This window comes from Mirounga leonina, unplaced genomic scaffold, assembly GCF_011800145.1.
Source record: "Mirounga leonina isolate KUSES-001 unplaced genomic scaffold, KU_Mleo_1.0 Mir_171, whole genome shotgun sequence".
In the NCBI taxonomy this organism is placed as follows: domain Eukaryota; kingdom Metazoa; phylum Chordata; class Mammalia; order Carnivora; family Phocidae; genus Mirounga; species Mirounga leonina.
This window is the reverse complement of record NW_023270436.1, coordinates 4,141,271-4,160,829: the sequence shown is the minus strand read 5'-3', so window position 1 is coordinate 4,160,829 and position 19,559 is coordinate 4,141,271.

The following is a 19,559-nucleotide window of genomic DNA, read 5'->3' as shown; positions in this document are numbered from 1 at the left end:
GGTAGCAGAGATGTCTGCAGGGAATTCTAAACTTCATCTTTATAGCTTATGATCCCAAAGGAAACAAGCGCATTAAAAAACCTTATAGTCTTAAGCTCAAAAAGTCCTGCCAAGTTGGTTACAGACCACCATGACTGACATCTTCATAGCTTATGATCCCAAAGGAAAACTACAATATATTGCTTAGGGAAACTATAAACATAGTGTTAGAGAAATATCTCATGCTCGGGGATCAGAATACTCAATACTGTTGAGATGCCAATTTCCCCGAAATTGATCTATAGATTCAATGAAATCCTGTCACCATCCCACCAGGCTTTTTGACAAGTTGAATGTGGGGGTGGATTTTAAGGCACTCCTCCAGGGGGTTGTGCCTCCGTGGAGTCTCCTCCCCTTTAGTGGAGACAGAATCTGTGACTTGATTCTAACATATAGAATATGGCAAAGTGACGGGATACCACTCCTGGAATTAGATAAAAAATAAGACTGTCTTGGGGCGCCTGGGTGGCTCAGTCGTTAAGCGTCTGCTTTCAGCTCAGGTCATGATCCCAGGGTCCTGGGATCGAGCCCCGCATCGGGCTCCCTGCTCAGCGGGAAGCCTGCTTCTACCTCTCCCACTCCCCCTGCTGTGTTCCCTCTCTCGCTGTGTCTCTCTCTGTCAAATAAATAAATAAAATCTTCTTAAAAATTAAAAAAAAAAAAAGACTGTCTTGCTGGTGGGTTTGCTCTAAAATCTTTCTCTGTCTCTGTCTCTGTCTCTGTCTCTGTCTCTGTCATTTGCTGGCTTGAAATAGGAAGTTTCTGTGAATCCCTACAGCTGCAAGGAAACGAATTCTGCCAACAACCCAAGTGATTTTGGAAGTGGGTCCTTTCCTGGTCAGGCTTTCAGATGAGGACTCAGCCCTTGCAGCTGCCATGATTGTGGCCTGTGAGACCCTAAGCAGAGGATCTGGGAAAGCTGGGCCCAGATTCCTGACCCATAGAATCAGTCAAACAGTAAATGTGTTGTTTTAAGCTGCATGCTTCTGGTAAGAGAATATCATGACTACGAATAAATTATACACTGAGTCTAAAATTTGTAGATAATTGCAAAGGACCCAGGATGACCATGTAGGGCCAGAAAAATTTCTTTGGCTTGTCTAATAATTAAATTAGCATAATAGATTAACAGGAGAAAAACCAATTTCCTACATACAGGAGTCCCTTAAAAATATGAGACTCCCTGGCATCAGGAAATTGAGGTTTATAAACCATCCTGAGCTAAGGAAAAGGGACCAAGTGCCTGGGCTTCAAAGGGAAGGAAGACAATTCACAGGAAGATGGGAAGATCAGGTGTTTTGTAAACCAATGTTTGCCATGCTATGCAGATAGAAAGGTGTAAAAAGTTACCTGGCTGGCTCAGTCGATAGATTTTGAAGATTTATTTATTTATTTATTTGAGAGAGTGAGAATGAGAGAGAGAGAGAGAGAGAGTATATGAGAGCGGGGAGGGTCAGAGGGAGAAGCAGGCTCCCCGCTGAGCAGGGAGCCCGATGCGGGGCTTGATCCAGGGACTCCAGGATTATGACCTGAGCCGAAAGCAGTCACTTAATCAACTGAGCCACCCAGGCGCCCCAGAGCATACAATTCTTGATCTCAGGGTTGTAAGTTCAAGCCTCACGTTGGGTGTAGGAGATTAGTTAAAAAAAAAAAAAAAGTTATCTCTGCTAATAGCTCTCTCCTGGTAGGTAGGTTTCCTACCTAAATTATTTTAGGCACTTAAGGAGGAGGTTAAAAGCTCTTCCTGAGTCTGCCAGGCCCAGATTATCTTCAGTTTGAAATAATCCACCTACCAAAGTGGCACATTCTGGGGTGATGTATTTTATTCCCCTTCAATCAAGACAATTTCATAAAGAGGAACATAGTTGGAGAACTTCCATTATTTCTTTCACCATCTAATACAGAGCTACTACCTTCAGGATAGTCGAGCATCAGCATATAGATTGACATGGAGATCGATGGAACAGATTGGAGTCTCAAAACAGAGTTACGCATACATGCTCCATTGATTGCTGACAATTCAATGGCAAATTTTCAACGGAGTGTTAAAAACAATTAGATGGCCTTACACATTAGAAAAAAAGGAAAGAACCTGGATCCTTAGCTCACTGCATTTCTAAAAACTAATTCACACTGAACTGTAGATTAAATTTAAGAGTTCCAACTGTGCATCTTCTAGAGGAAAACAGAGGAGAAAATGTAAATGACCTTCAGTTGGGCAAAGCTTTTTCAAATAGGACAAAAAGAGCATAAACTATTAAAAATGTTCATTTTGACAAATTCAAAATTAAAAACTTCTTCTCTTCCAAAGACATTTTAAGAAACTGTGGATGCAGTCGATGGATTGGGAGAAAATATTTGAAATATATCTACCTAATAAAAGACTTTTTACCCAGAATGCGGAAAGGTCACTTAAGGTCAATGCTAAGCATAGTGACAACCCAATTGAAAAAAAAAAGTGCAAATGATCTTAGTAGACATCTCGAGAAAGATATATAAGTGGTAAATAAGCTCAAGAAAAGACACTTAACAGCATTAGCAGTTGGGTAGATGCAAATTCGGTTCACAGTAAGACATTACTCCACGTTCACCAAAACGCCTAAAACCGAAGACTGAAATCACCAAAAGCTGGGGAGTTGGTTTATTTCTGGCAGGAATGCAAAGTGTTACAGGCACTTTGGGAACGTGCGACAGTTCCTTAGAAGAGTTACGCAAACACTTACCATATGTCCCAGCGATTCCACTCCGAGCGTTTACGCAACAAGAAATGAAAACTGGAGTTTGCACCGAGATTCTAATGTACAAAACTGCTTTGTTTAAAATAGCCCCAGACTGAAAAGAACCCAAACACCCATCTGTGGTACAAGGATAAACAAACTGTGATGTATCCAGACAATGGAACGCCACTCAGTAATTGAAAAGAGCAAATCACCCATACGCAGAAACGTCTGAGTGGATCTCAAAGCAGTGTGCCAAGGGAAAGAGGACAAATACCAAAGGCAACATATTGGATGGATTCATGTATGTGGAACTCTAGTAAAAGCTCACATCGGGATATAAAATTAGCGGTTGTTCAGGGATGGTGGTGGACAGTGACCTCAGGGGCACAGAAGAGGACATTCAGGGGTGGTGACAACGTTTGTGGTGGCTGGTACCTGGTTGATCACATTTGTCAAAACTTACAGAATCACTCACTTATAACTTGAATTGTACTGAATGTAAATTGTACCTCAAGAAAGCTGATCAGACATACATTAACAATATAAAATAGTGTACTTAAGTTAAGACACCATGAGAATATGGAGGTGAATAAAACATGACTCCCCCACCCCACCAAAAACTTCCAGCCTAGAAGAAGAAATAGGCACGTGTATCATGAGCTATAATCCACGGCAAACTGTGATGAATCATATGATCTCCTATGAATCAGGATTGCATTTGTTCTAAGTAATAGGGATTCACCACAGTGATTCAATAAGAGGAGGTTACATTTCTCTTATAGAAAAATCTAGTTGATGATATTAATTCAGGAGCGCAAAGAAGTGAAGGTGGATGTCTTTGCGGTTTTTCTGGCTTATTCCTCATGGTTGCAAAAATCCTGCTGCCTCTCCAGCCATCACAACCTAATTCCAGGCAAAAAAGGGTAGGGTGAGAGGAAAATATCTGCCAGGTTTCCCCCGTATCAGTGTAGCAAAAACTTCCCAAGAACCTCCCCCGCTCGACTGGAGACAACTCTAAGCACTTCTTAGTCAGAATTGGGTCATATCATCACCCACAGCCGCAAGTAAAGCAAAGAGAGAAGACAAGACTCGTGCTTTGAACAAAATATGGGTTGCTGAGGTTAACAAAAGAAAGCAGAATGCCACAGAATAGGAAGCTAAAAGAAATGATCATGTACCAATCCAAGTTAGTGCCATAAAGGCATTGTGAAAGAGGAAGAAATCGATTTCATCTGAGAAAAAGCAGTGAGCCACAATCTCATACTGTGAATTGCAAAGTCTCTTTTCCCGTCTCTGGGATTTCAGTGTTTTACTCGGGCTTGTGAGCACCGTAGTGTTGGATGGCGTGAGACCAGAGAGGGAGCCGGTGTCTTCCGTTGCCCAGAACCAATGATGCTGAATACGATTGTTCCTCTGGACACAACAGAACTGACTCGTGAGTTGCAACACCTCCGGAACCCGAGAAACCGAACCCCAGCAACGACGAGGAGAACTTCCTCCATCTTTCAAAATAACAACATTTCAAAGGAACCTCACTGTAACTAAACCCGGTTCTTTGAAAATCAAAGTTACCTTGAGTTTCAAGGTAGGTCATTTGCTTGACACGGGATCCGTCATAGAATGATGTTTATGGTGAGTGTTTATGGGGAGCAGGGTATTTCGATGAGTGAGCTGTAGTCTTCATTCAGTTATTCATTACTCATTATTCATTGAGATGTAGTGGGTTGTTGATGATGTGCCAGATCCAGCCTAGACCGTGAGGACAGGCTTTTCCTCCTGGTGCATACAGTCCTATGGGGGAGGGAGGGGCTGGTCCTGAAGAATCACACAGTCAAACAACAGTTTGTCTGAGAGGTCAGGGAATTCTTCCATGGGCAGCTGACTGTTGGTCTCCTGCCTGGCAGATGGATGAACAAGAGATGAGAAGATGCAGGTGAGGGAGACAGGAGTTCCAGGTGGAGGGGGCAGCACATATCCAAGCCCCCTGGGGCAGAAGAGACTGTGACAAATACCGGGAGCTCAGCGAAGGCCTTGAGAGGCTGGAGCTAGAAAATGAGATGAACATGAGGGAGGAGGGGGATGAGGACGAGAAGGAGGAAGAAGTGGGAGGAAGACAGGACGTTCTTCTTGAACAGGGAGGCAGCCCCACCTGATTGGTGGTTAAAGCACCACTTTGGCTGCAGTTGGGAGACCAGGTCGGGTGGACAGGAGGGGGGGGGTTGTCCTGCCGTGCACGCAGCTGCTGGATGAATAACATGAGGACATCTCGTTATGCCAAGCCCCGTGCTAAGTGCTTGGGCTGCAGTCTCTCATTTACTCCTTAGCACAACTGGAGGAAGGGAGAAATATTAACATCTTCGTGGTGCAGCGGAGGAAACTGGGGCTCAGAGAACACAGGGGTTTGCAGCATTAGGGCTGGGACACGAAACCAGGCATCTGGCTTCTCGGTGTGTGTTCTTCACCACAGAGAGCAGTTGCTCAAACAGGTGTGAGCAGCCTCAGGTAAGGTTTTGAAGTAGGGGGTTGTGCACAATGTCACTGAGTTTGTGATGGGCTCCAATAAGACAGGTGGATATGAAGCTATGCACCCGAGAGATGCACGTAGAATTAAGAATTATGTGCACACATGCTTGATGGGTAAACACAAGTTGTCCAGACCAAAAAACAGGGGGCGGTAGGGTTTTGGGGATGGGGGACTCCCCGGCTAAGCAGACACAGATGATGTCCCTTCCTGCCACGGGCAGTTGCTCTGCAGATGTGGAAGCCAGAGTGACCGGATAGTACGGCTTCTCCAGGAGCTACCAGAGCCCTGGAACGGAATGGGAAAAATCTCCCAAGTTTCAAATTCAGGTAATCAACTCTATTTTTGTCTTGAGCATCGTACAGGTTAACACCGAACGGGCAAAGCAGATGAGAAACAGGCCCTTAGAGAAATCACTGCCTGCGGAGGTCTGTTTAAAACCTCGAGATTCGATTTCTGGTTTGGGATTTGAGCTGCACTGAGTTGTTTCAGACGAGTGGTCCGGACGCTATGAGCACAGCCTGGTGGGCCTGGTCGCTGCTTCTGAGCAATTCCAGCAATCCTCCTGACTCGAGGCCGTGGGGACCCGCTCCTGCTACTTAAGACATGGGCTTCACGTCGGAGCCCGGAGGCACGGAAGAATGAACTTGCGTCATCGATCAGAAGGCACGGTGCACAAAGCCTCCTGGATGTTTTCCACCCTGCACCGGTCTCTGCCCTGTGAGGAGTTCAAACTACAGCTTTGAATTACAAATTTACTAAGAAAACCAATAATGGGGGGAAAGTAAGTTGAAGTGAGAGCACAACTTTCTCCTTAGTTAGAAGCCACGCTATCTTGCGGATGAGCGGCAATGTTTCCCATTAACTAATTAGATTTGCATCTGCGAATGAGGCCAGGGAGTCTAATGCTGCCTTCCACTGCTCCTTTGAAATCCTAAATGGAAGTATGGACACATGTTTAGCAACACAATGAAAATAAAATCAAGTTTGAATGGAAAAATCCATGGATTCTTTTTCTATGGGCAGAAATAAAATAATTTAGTGCTTTTTGAACTCAAGCAACTAGTAGTCTCTGTCCATTCCAATTAAATGTGCAAAGAAGAAATGATTCTCTATGTTAGTGAAAGACTGAGTCAAATTGAGGGTCAAGGTCTTTTCCGTGGATAAAACCTATCAATAAATAGACACATGAGGGAAAAAATGTACATTTTTTTAAATTCAAAGTAAACTCCGCGCTTTTTCTTTGGTGTGGAATAAGGATTTTTGTTGTGTTGTTATAGTTGTTGTATTTAGGTTTTGTTTTCTTTGTTTTCTTTTTTTTTCTTTTTGGTAGGCTCTATTGAGATCAAGACCTGAGCTGAGATCAAGAGCCAGATGCTAACCGACTGAGCCTTCCAGGTGCCCCTTTGTTTTACTTTTTAAACAAATCAAACCACTAGGTTTTACATTCCACAAGGGAGGGTACCAAAACCCTTTGAGAAACCAACGTCCAATGTGAGTTGCCTTGAAGGATGCTGGGAACTGCGGTGGGTTTTCAAACACACGTGCTATTGTTTCGGGCAGCCATTTAGTTTGTGCTGTAGGGTCCAAGAATGACGGACACCTGGATGTCTTGGCATTCTTAAAAGATGGTGATCTATATGGGATGGTTGGGGATTTGGAGATTTCAGAAATTTAGAAAATACAGAAATCAGGGATATGTCCTCTTCCTCTGCCCAAGTCTTGGCTAAATCTCACCCCATCTGTGTTTCCTTTCCTTTTGTTGGATCAGATCAGTGTGTCCCAGCTCTGAGGAGTGTGTCAGTTTCCAAACAGAAAGCACGTGTAGCCTGTTTATAGGTACTGCATTCCACCTTCTAACCCTCTGGTTGTAAATAATACTGATAAATTGTATTCCACCCCCTTTCTTCACAGTTCAGTGAGGAATACTATTTATTTGCAGAAACACCCTGACAACCTTTTTCTGATAATCCAATCTCTAAGCCAAAGGGCTTCCTGCCTTAATGAAAGATCAACATTGCTTATTGTTCCTAAATTTTATGATGATCCTAAAATTACTACTCTCCACACCAGAAATCAGTCTATCACTGAGCATCTAAACCAGTGGCTCTTGACTGGGGCCAAGTTAGTCCTCCCGGGGAAACTTGGCAGCATGAAGACATTTTGGGAGTGATTCTGCAGGTGCTGGAGACCTGGCGTTGCTACGGGCAACCAGCGCGCAGAGCCCAGGGATGCTGATAAGCATGTCTCGGTTCAAGGACAGCCCGCCCCAGAGAATCCTCTGGCTCTGTGTCAACACTGCTCAGGTCGGAAAACCCTGGTTTAAACCAAATGGTCTACAATTTAGAAAGATTTCTCACTTGAGGGAAAAGCGATTATGTCCGAGTCGAGAAGCAACTCTCTTTCAACGAGGGGCAAACGATTTTTACAACATGCTCGTGTCTGCGGTCATCGCTGCTCCAGGTCCTGCACTGATTCCCCGGAGAAATAGATCAATTCCTATTTATCCGCAGAGAGAAAGCTGGAGAACTCCTCTGCACATGGTTCCAATTCCCAGCACCTTCTTGGCAGCGGGGAGTGCTGGTGAGTGGCCGGACGTGCATTGACTCCGCATTCAATGCTCCAAATTACAGTGTAGAAGGTGTCCAGACTGGATTCTAAAGATCAGTCTGGGTAATAATAACGGTTCAGTAATTGATGACTTTCACTAATAGCTCTAGATTGCAAATCAGTGTTCTTTGTTCTCTGCATCCGTAAATTAATGTATTAAGGAGGGGGAAACAAATCCATACATAACCCTTGAAAAATGTGGCAAAAATCTAATTCACCTCTTAAGAAACAAAACCATGGTGTCATTAATATCAGATATTTTCAGGAAATGAGAAACCAAAAGTCATTAGCTATTATAAGGCAATCTGTATATTCCTGCCCAAATGTTAGTGTTTTCTTTTTTTTTTTTATTAAAAGATTTTTTTTATTTATTTGACAGAGAAAGACACAGCGAGAGAGGGAACACAAACGGGGAGTGGGAGAGGGCGAAGCAGACTCCCCGCCAAGCAGGGAGCCCGACGCGGGACTCGATCCCGGGACTCCAGGATCATGACCTGAGCCGAAGGCAGTCGCTTAACCAACTGAGCCACCCAGGTGCCCTAGTGTTTGTTTTCAACCATGAGATAATTTTGTGGAAAAGTGTCAGTGCACAGATGTGATAAACAGCCATTCAACATATATATCCATATACATGTATATATGTATATATTTACATTTCCTGTGAATTTTCTTATTAGATTAAAAACATGAAAGAAAAATTCTGACTCTCTTCTCTATCATAATTTAATTTGGCATTTACAAATATTTTGGCTATATTTTCATTTTTTTTAAAGAGTTTATTTATTTATTTGAGAGAGAGAGTGAGAGAGAGTGCACGAGTGGGGGGGAGGGGTAGAGGGAGAGGGAGAAGCAGGCTTCCCGCTGAGCAGGGAGCCCGATGACGCGGGGCTCGATCCCAAGACTCTGGGATCATGACCTGAGCTGAAGGCAGATGCTTAACGACTGAGCCTCCCAGGCGCCCTTGGCTGTATTTTCAAACAGGTGCACTGTAGGGGAACAGCTCCACCATAGTAAATATCCATGAACAAGTCTATAGAGGCCACTCAAGCAAAAGCTTGACCACACTTCATGGGAGCTCGGAAGGACCTCTGGTAATTCTCCCAGAGCACGACAGGGTTGGAGGCCTGTGGAGGCTGAGACCCTCTCCCTGGAAGGCTGTCATGAGGCCTGGCCTCCTGGGCTCTGAGGAAGTAGGAGGCTTTTTGCTCCATGTCCCTCACACGGAGCATAGACCACAAAAACACTTAGCTGCAGTCCAGGACTGACTCAGGCAATAGGATGCAGTCACTTTGTGGTGTCTTTTGGCCCCTTTCAGTGTCATCCCTTCTGCTGTGGGACAAGGACCATGGGGAGCTAGCGCTCTTCTCCATCCACATAAGCAATAAATTGAATCTAACAGAGGTTTCTGTGTCTCTGTTGGTGGGATCAGTCTCTCCTTCACCTTGGCCTTGTCTGGGCATCTCATGCCTACAATGGGGAAGGAAGAGCCCATGGGAGCCAAGTAGAGAAAGCATATAGGATGCTGACTTGAGATAACTCATTTTGGGAACACAAATCCCAGTAGGTTCCAGGGAAGGCAACGCAAGGGAGGGAAATGGGATGATTGCACATAAAAGGGAACAATGGAAAGTATGTAGAACCAAAGAATCAGGCTCCTTCTACAAGGGGGCTGGGCCAAGCTCCAGGCAACTGTTGCCATGGAGAAATGTGAGCTTGAATCGACTGTTTCTTCCCGATAATTCCATCAGCACATAACGTGCATCTGACTCCATTATGGTTGCCATTTATACAAGAGATCCCTTCTGATTTCACCTGCAAAACCACATTCTATTTCTAGTTCTGCTACTTCCAGACTTGACTGTATTAAGCAATTAATTTTTTTTCTATTAAGGAGGAAATAATATCAGCTTTTATTAGTTTGGGTGATTTCAAATACACACAAAAAATTGCAATAACAGAAACCTGACTCCAGACTAACAGAAAACAAGGAACTTGCTCATTATGTACAATAGGCAACTGTGTAGATAGCTAGTTGATTCAGGGGCTCAGGGGTGTCATAAGAACATGTTCTCTCTGTCAGAGGTCAAGGAAATCTCCAGAACAATCTTCTTCACACTCCGCACCTGAAGAGGCAATGACTGAGATTCACCAGGACACAGAGCTTGAGAGGCAAGGGCAGGTCAGAGTAGAGCATCATCCCCTTAAGACTCTAAACATCACCATCTAAATCTGAACAGGAAGGAAGCTCATCCTGTGAGGCTCAAGATTGCACAGATACCACAACCCTACAACACTTCACCTGAGAAGAAAACTACAGGTTAATTACTCTTATCAATATAGACACAAAAATCCTCAACAGAAGAGTAGTAAGCGAATAAAGCAACATATAGAAACCATGGCCACATAGGCTTTACCTCAGCTCTTTCAAGGGTGCCTGGCTGGCTTAGTCAGTAGAGCGTGTGACTCTTGGTCTCAAGATCATGAGTTCTAGCCCCACTTTGGGTGTAGAAATAACTTAAAAATAAAATCTTAAAAAGAAGCTGTTTTAGATCTGGAAATCAATTTAAGTGGGACACCGTATCAATAGAATAAAGGTCAATGACCACATGATCATCTCAATAGAGTCAGAAAATATTTTATGAAATTCAAAACTCTATCATGCTAAAAAGCTTAACAAAATAAGAACATATGAGAGCTTCTTTGACCTACAAATAGCATTTACAAATATCCCACACTTCGCAACAAACTTAATGGTAAAACATTGAATGTTTCTTCCCAGTGTCATGGAAGACACAGATGTCTGTTTTTACAACTTCCTTTCAACATCGTCCTGGAGATTTCACCCAAGGCATTTAGGCAAGAAAATGAAATGTAATGAATCCAGGTTGAAAATGAAATGTAATGAATCCAGGTTGAAAAGGAGTGAAACTATGCTGTTTGCAAATGGCATGATCTCATATTCAGAAAATGTTAAGAAATTCATTTACAAATGTCTTAAACTAATAAAACAATTCAGTAATGCAACAAGCTTGCAGGAGATAAGATGAATGTACAAAAAAATCAATTGTATTTCTATACACTAGGAATGAGTAACACAAAAATTAAATTAAGTGAACAATTCAATTTACAACAGCACCAAAAAAGAATAAAATACTAAAGAAAAATGTAACCAAAGAAACAAAAAACTTGTACCTTAAAAACTACAAGACAGTGTTGAAAGAAATTAATATTTCTTTAATTTAATTTTATTTACATTCAATTAATTAACATATAGTGTCTTATTAGTTTCAGAGGTAGAAATTAATTTTCTAACTAAGGTAATTTGTCAAGAAAATGAAACAAAAGACATCAGAATTGGAAAGGAAAAAATAAAACATGTGCATGCAGATGTTATAGACTTATCTATAGAATATCCTAAGGAATCTACGTAAAAACTATTAGAAATAATAAATGAATTCACTAAGGTTTCAGAATAAAAGACTAATACACAAAAATCAGTTGCATTTCTTAGGGCATCTGGCTGGCTCAGTCGGAAGAGCATGTGACCCTTGATCTCAGGGCCATGAGTTCGAGCCCCATGTTGGGCGTAGAGATTACAAAAAAAGAAACTTAGAAAGTCAATTATATTTCTAGACAGTAGCAATGAGCAAACTGTGAATGAAATTAAGAAACTACATTTATAACAGCAGTAAAAAAAATTAGGAATGTATTTTTAAAAGAAGAGCCAATTATATATACTCTGAAATCAAAAGCATTGTTGGAAGAAACTTAAAAAGACCTAAATAAATGGGAAGAGATTCCATACTCCTGGATTGAAAGACTTAATAATATCAAGATGACAGTGCTTTCAAACGGATCTGAAGATTACATGAGATCCCTGTCGGAAGCCCCACTGACTCCCGTGGGGGCTGACGGGCTGACTGGGAGAGTCACATGGAAATGAAAGGACACAGAAGAGCCAAACCATCTCAGAAAAGGTAAGACAACGTTGGGGGACTCACACTTCTCAGTCCCAGGGCTGAATACAAAGCAACAGTACCGAAGCAGGTGTGACGTCAGTGTGGGGATATGCGAGAGACCAGCGGACTGGAAGACCAATAACACCACGTGTCGGTGAGGAGATGCTGAAGTTCAGCTCTCACTCTCCCCTGGTAGGAATGTAATGTGGCGCGGCACTTTGGAAAGGAGTTTGGCAGTTCTTCCGAACATTAAGAATAGAGTCACAAGATGACCTAGCAATTCCCTTAATTTAAGGCACACACCCTGGAGAAATGAAAACATACATCAACACAAAGTTTTGTGTTAATGTCTTTAATACTTGTAACGGCATTATTGATAATAACCCCAAACAGAAACAACTCAAGTGTTCATCTGTGATGACCAGGTAATGAAAACATGGGTTATCCATACAATGGAAGTAAATGTGACACCATACATTAAATTTAAAATACTATGATGAATAAAAGAAGCTATTCACAGAAGTTGACATACTATATGATCCCATTCCCATGAAATGTCCACACTGGGTAAATCTATAGAGCCAGAAGGGACAGGGGGATGCCTAGAGCTGGTGGGGCTGGCCGGTCATTGGGAATGGCTGCTAGTGGATGTGGGTTTTCTTTTTGGCTTAATGAAAATATTTGAAAATTGATTGCGATGATGGTTGTGAATATACTGAAAATTACTGAATTTTTACACCTTGAAGGGATGACTGGGTTTACAACATCTCAATTAAAAAATAAGCTAATAAAAAGTACCATCACATCTAGCCACGCTATTGCAATATTTAAAAATGATCAAATAATGATTCCGGAGGCACTTTATTAAACTCCAACTATGTATTCTACTCATGCCGGTGCTTTCCTTGTGTTTTTGGCACAAATGAGAATGTCCAAAGGATGGTGCAAGATCTCCTTCTGGCCTTTCTGTCCTGGGGTGCCTTCTGTGTTCACTGTCATCCAGATCTCCCTGACTATCAGTGAGGGAACACTGATTTTTCCAGAAAAAAAAATGATATGCAAAGGGAATTTTTCAAATAAGTAATGAGGAGATGGTGTATTTATTCTGTCTTCCCAGATCTAATTCATTGGGTGAAACCTGGAGCAAAACTCATTTTAATGAAATGCTTTGCAATCCTAAACTGAGGGGGCGGGGGGAGAAAAGAGGAGCATCTCTGTTCAGCAATGTTGAACTAACTAAACCGTGATTACTTTTCTGAAAACAAAAATTGTTACATGAATACAGAAAGTAATCATAATTAGGATTGAGAAGAGCAAGAAGGACTGAATTAAAAATCTTCATCTTTTATTGATCACATACATTTTTCATAAGAAGCCTATTTTTTTACTAGTTCAGGCTAATAAAAAAAAAACCATTATTGTACAAAACTGTTGAAACGATTGGCCTGGAAAAGCTGTTTTCCAAAACTCTCATTTTGCAGGGGGCTTAGAGAAGTCAAGTTCACGTGGGTGCTTCCTCAGTTTCTTAATCAGAGACTGTCTGCGAGGTGGTTGCCACAAGCCAGCAGTTTACATACAGCCATGGGGGGTCACCAGCTCCCACCCCATCATCCCTGATTTCCACCAGGCTGCCCGAGCAGGAAGGGAACGCAGGACCACAGCACTGGGCTCCGACCACAGGGCTTCCCGGGGAGTGTGTCCCCCGACAGGTAAGCTCCTACCTTCTGAGCTAACTCACATGAAGCCAACCTTCCCTTACATGGATGCCTGAAGCTCAGAAGAGCAAGACCAACTACTCCCTGGACTGAGCTACTTTGATGGTCCTTGAGCCCTCCCTGCATCTGGCTTCAGAAACACAGCGAAACACTCATTTTCTTTCCAGCACACACCACTGCCTCTGTGTTTATAGATAGGAAATGGAGTTTTCTTGTGGCCATGGAGAAGGATCATAAGAAAGGCGTGATTTTAAGCAATTTTTTATTGAGACAATGTGGAGAATTAAACCAAAGGCTTTCAGGGGCGGGAAGGGTGTGGGCAATGTAAGATTTTGTTTTCATCTCCAACTCCAAGTAACATATATCCCCCACAGGGTGTAAATCTGTAAAGGAGTTATGCGTTCACATGACAAGATCCGGATTAGGGCAGTTTATAGATGATGCGGGGGGCTCATGTCGCCACCGAGAGCCCAGGTCCTTCTCTCTTCTGTCTCCCGAATTCAGCAGGTAACTCTCATCACTGGGTCACAAAATGATGCTCCCCCTCCAAGCTTTATATTCCAAGGAGGTCAAAGAGGTTAGTGTCAATAGACGTCTCATAAGTCTTTGGTTTTTATTTGGATAGCTCTGCCTTCTCTAAAAAATTTCACTTACGTGGCTTTGGTTCAAACTGGGTCGGATGACGCTTGAGTGCAAGGAAATCTGGAAAGTATTTTTGCTTTCCAGTCCTTGGAGTAAAGAAGACAGGGAAGAAGGGTGGATTTAGGGGGGCTGACTTGAAGTATATGCCATAGGGAATAAAATCCTCCAATAAAATAAGAAGTGCTGGGTGTCTGGGTGGCTCAGTTGGTTAAGCGTCTGCCTTCAGCTCAGGTCATGATCCCAGGGTCCTGGGACTGAGCCCCACATCAGGCTCCCTGATCAGGGGGGAGTCTGCTTCTCCCTCTCCCTCTGCCCCTCTCCCTGCTCATGCTCTCTCATGCACACGCTCTCTGCTCTCTCTCAAATAAATAAATAAAATCTTTTTTAAAAAAATAAGAAGTGTTTTCAGGACACCAAAAGAGTGAACAAATATTGCTAGTTGGTACTTTCAGTGAATTTGATTTTATCTCATCTTAGAAATTATCACAAATACTGATTAAGCACGATTGGACGGTTTCCTTTACAAATATTCCATTAACCAAAAGCGATGTCATTGTTTGGGGAGACACACATCCGCTACGATGGGGGAGGTGATGGTCGGAGGACAGAGCTGAAGAGCCAAGGTTAAACGCGACTTTGCTGCCCAAAGAGAAAGAGCGAAACAGAATGGTTGGCATTAACTATTAGGGGTGTCGCACTCAGCTTCACTCAAAAATCCATGAATAACCTGTGGATGGTTAATACAGCTATTCTCGGGCGCCTGGGTGGCTCAGTTGGTTAAGCGACTGCCTTCGGCTCAGGTCATGATCCTGGAGTCCCAGGATCGAGTCCCGCATCGGGCTCCCTGCTCGGCAGGGAGCCTGCTTCTCCCTCTGACCCTCCCCCCTCTCATGTGCTCTCTGTCTCTCTCATTCTCTCTCTCTCAAATAAATAAATAAAATCTTAAAAAAAAAATACGGCTATTCTCGGGGACCCCGGTTTGCTATCCAACGTAACCCGGAGGAGTGTCACAGCCTTTAATTAAATCTGTTTTCTGGGAGAGGCTGCTACTCACCCCGACATGATTGGATGTCTCTTTACTATTAATTCTGCTTATTTTGCATGTGAGTGCAATCAAATGACAAGGTGCACACTTCTGTTTGGCCTCTGAAGGGCAACAGTCTGTGTTCGCTTTGTGGACGTATGTTTGCTCTCCATAGAATGGCTAAAAGGGTTGGAAATTAAGATGGGGTCAAATGCATCAGGAGATTCTGGAAAAGCATGTCTAACACAGTGACACTTCTAAAAGAGGAACTTTTACTCAGATTGGCAGCAAACGAAGGTCCCCGGGGTTGGAGCTCGAAGCAGTAGGTTTTCCACGCCCATGTGTCAAGCCCTCTTGAAGTTTCCTTGACTTCTGTCCCTGTTGCCTTAATCTTTCTCAGTCAAGAAGAGAAGGAGGTTTGCATTGAAAGGAAAATGCAAGCTTAGGGCATGTTAAGATCACAGGAGTGGGTGGGAAATTGAAAGCCAATGGAGCGTGCTATTTCTCCTTCCTGGAATGTTCCATTTGGTCTTCAGGGATGGTCTCTCTCTTCATCCGGATTGCAGTCTGTGTGTCACCTCCTCACGGAGGCTTTCCTCCCTGGCACAGCGCCATTGCCAAGTGACTGGATCATACAACGTATGTCTTCACAATGGTTACCAGCGTGCTCCTAGTTTATCAGCATTCCTGTTCATCTGTTCAGTGATCATGGCTCTCCTTAATTTTACAATTAATTGACGACAGGGACAATGCTCATTTATCTATTTAAAACTATGCATTGGGGGTGTCTGAGCACCTCAGTCAGTTAAGCATCTGCCTTCGGCTCAGGTCATGATCCCAGGGTCCTGGGATGGAGGCCCGCATCGGGCTCCCTGCTCAGTGGGAAGCCTGCTTCTCCCTATGCCTGCCACTCCTCCTGCTTGTGCTCTCTATCTCAAATAAATAAATAAAACCTTAAAAAAATTAAAGCTATGCCTTGATCTTAGGCATCAACCCAGGTTCTGCTCCCTGATGGAGCGGAGTTTCAGTCCTATTCACCAGGCTCCATTCAACACGGTGGAGAACGGCTGAGCCCTGTCAGGGTTTCACGTTATCTGCAAGGGAAGCTGAAGGACAACTTTCTGGCTTCTCCCTTAGGGATCGGAAGGGCTCATGAAGTGGGAAATTACCCAGGCATTCACACAGTGTTCAAACTCTGCTGGGTGGCCACAGTGTGACAGATGGGCACTGCACACTGCACCCTGTTGGAGGGACCCTCGGGTGGGAGCATCTGTTGTAGTCTAAATTTGTAATCCATTGTTCTAAATTAGCACTCTGGGCAATCATCAGTCCTGTGGGGCTTTGATAATGTTTCGAGAGCCTCCTGGTGCTCACACACCCTCATTCTTGGTGGTTCTCAGTTTCCCTTCCTCTGTCGTCCCTGGGGACATCAGTGCGAGCTCAGTTCCCCACCTCACTGCGATGGCGTACGTTCCCGGGATGAGAATTCCCATGCTCTGTGGCCATGTCTTCCTTTGCAACAGGGCAGCAAGCTTGCCTCTGGTTTTATTAGTGCCCAAGGTAATGAGAACTGATACTATACTTTTCACATTCTTTAAACATTCTATGTTGTAACATAATCATAGACACCAATTTACAGGCAAATTCTGGATCAGGTTTGCTTCTAAATGAGGTTAAATCCTAGACACCTGCCATCAATTTAAACTCGTACTGGGACAGTGAACTCCCATATCCGAGTGAGAAGCCGGGGCTGGGAGACCGTGGGGATGGTGGTGGACCCGGCATCCTGTAGGGAGGGTGGTGCGTACTCAGATCCAGCTGATGGTTGCCAAGTCAGAACTCAGGCCGAGGGTAAGCAAATCTAATAAAAGAGGAAGAGGCAGAAATTTTGAAGCTTAACTGTAATCTTGCTATTTAAAAAAATGTTGGTAACTAATTAAGATGAAATTTAAACAGAGAGCACCTCTAAGGGGACAACACTATGGGGCTGTTTGTCTGAAAATTGTCTGGTTTCCATCTCCGACCTACGTAGACTCCATCAAAAGCCATTGTTTCTTTTCCAGCAGGTGATGTGGTGTTATTGACATCCTTACCATTCCTTGAAGCTGATATGATGATTCCGACATCCTTAGCACTCAACTTTTAAAAATATTTTATGGCTAGAATTAACAGTTGTAGGGGACATGCCATTGATATCAGAAACCACACTCAGTGTTTCGAAAATTAAGTAAGCCCAGTGTGAGAAATCAGAGCTACAGTGGGTACCATGTAAAAGAATGATGCATGTTTTCAAATCTGTTCTGCTCATTCAGCTGATAAAAATTGTAAAATGTTATTTTGCCATCATGGTTATAGTCAGGTCGGGTGTGAAGGGCTTTCTGGACAGCTGCGTCTAAAATTACTGATTTTGCATATTTAGTTCTAATATTACAAATAGTGAGATGCTTTTTAAGAGTTTGCACCTAAATGAAGCTGGCTAAAAGCAGAAGAATTGGAACACAGGCATGCTGCCCGAGACAGGCATTCTGCTTCTAATGAATCTCATTCGACAACAGGCATCCCCATTGATTGTTAGTGCACAGACATTTTTATTACAGTGTCTGGAATTAAAGATGGCTGAATAATCTTTACCAGCACAAACAGGTTTGCAAGTCATGACTTTAGGAGTTTGGTGTTTTCTTGTTTTTAGTGGAAACGGTCTTACCCTTCTGGTATCATTTCTTATATTCTTAGCATTGAATCATGAGTAAAAGTAACAGGTAGGGACATATTTCAGAGAGTGTAATTCTTTCTGCCATAAAATATTGTGGGAAATAAAGTGCCTGGACATTAAATTCTGAGCTCATTGCTTTCTACTTAAACTTCATTTCCCCTGGTGGAATAAAAAAGTTTCATGAACAGGGATCGCCATTTCCAACTCTGTTTTGGGTTGACTTGAGGAAGCACCACTGAGATTTTGAATGAGAATGGGGGGCCCTTCAGGGTGACTAATAGCCTCGGCAGCCCTGGGTCAGAGGCTCCCGGAGAATGTGGGGCTCACGGTGGACCCCGCAATGAGGATAGCTGGTGCTCTCTGTGTCCACATAAGGGCAGAGCGAGCTGGCTTCTGAGTCTGGGGCGGTGGGAAGGGGAGAGAGGAACCACTGCCGCCCCGTAGGTGGCCCAGGGAGGAAGCATGGAGCCTGGGAGTGTCTGCACATTGATGACATTCCACCTGCTACCCGTGTTCCAGCCTCCTGCCTAGCAAACTGCGGGCTGGTTGACACGTTTCTGGGAACAGTCAGTACAGACTCAACCCGCACCTCTCCCGTGAGCGAGTGGATGGTCCAGGCAGGCACCAGTGACATGAGGAGCAGCCGAGATCCTGGACACTGGAGTGAGACACGGAGCCCCAACCCAGGACACTGACGTGTGCTCGCTGCGCACGCGGGTCAGGACTCAGCGCAGGGTCCTCAGCTTTGGCACCCTGGTGCGGGCCCCGGCGGGAAGACTCACACGTGCAGATGCAGGGATTTGGGCTCTAGCCTCAGTGTGCGTCGTGACACATGAACATGGGCCGTGCTGAGCTAGAGGGCCCCCAACTCCTCCCTGCCCAGAGGCACCCCTGTCTGGGCACAGGCCGAGCGCCCAAAGATGGGCTTTCTTTCACAAATAGATTAAAGGCTCCAGGAAGGGCTCAGGCCCCTGTGGGCAACTGTCTGTGCAGGAAGAGAACTCTGTCCTCATTTAGTGGATCTCTGGAAATGTGCTGAGCGAAACATAAAGTCATTGATTTTAGTACAGTCTGAAAAAGCAAAGCACCCAGCTGATACATCCAGGCCTGGAAAATGCAGGCCAGTAGAATCTTTCCTTCTGTTTTCTCTCCCTTTTTATATTATATTGATCATTTATTTGGGAGAGAAGAATAGATTAAGGCCCTCCGCTACTGCTCATCAGAGATCTCCTCCTCTCCCCTCCATATGAAAAGTTTCCACCTGTTTGGTGAACTTCTGTGGAGGATCCAGCAAATGTGTCCTCAGGGCATCTTCCCCAGGTTATCGTGAGACTTACCCAGTTAACATTAAAAGTGCACCGCACCATAGTGTTACGTGTAAGGACTATGTTGTACAGCAGATGCCTAGAATTTATTCACCTTGGAGAAATGTAACTCCATACAACTGTAACTATATATAATAACACGGTAACTTCATACAACTTTGAACAAACACCATTTTCCCTCCCTTCCCCGCAACCCCCCCATCTAGGAGTTTAACTATTCCATATACCTGCTGGCCACTTGTATATCTTTTTTGAAGGAATGTCTATTCAGGTCCTTTGTCCATTTTTAAA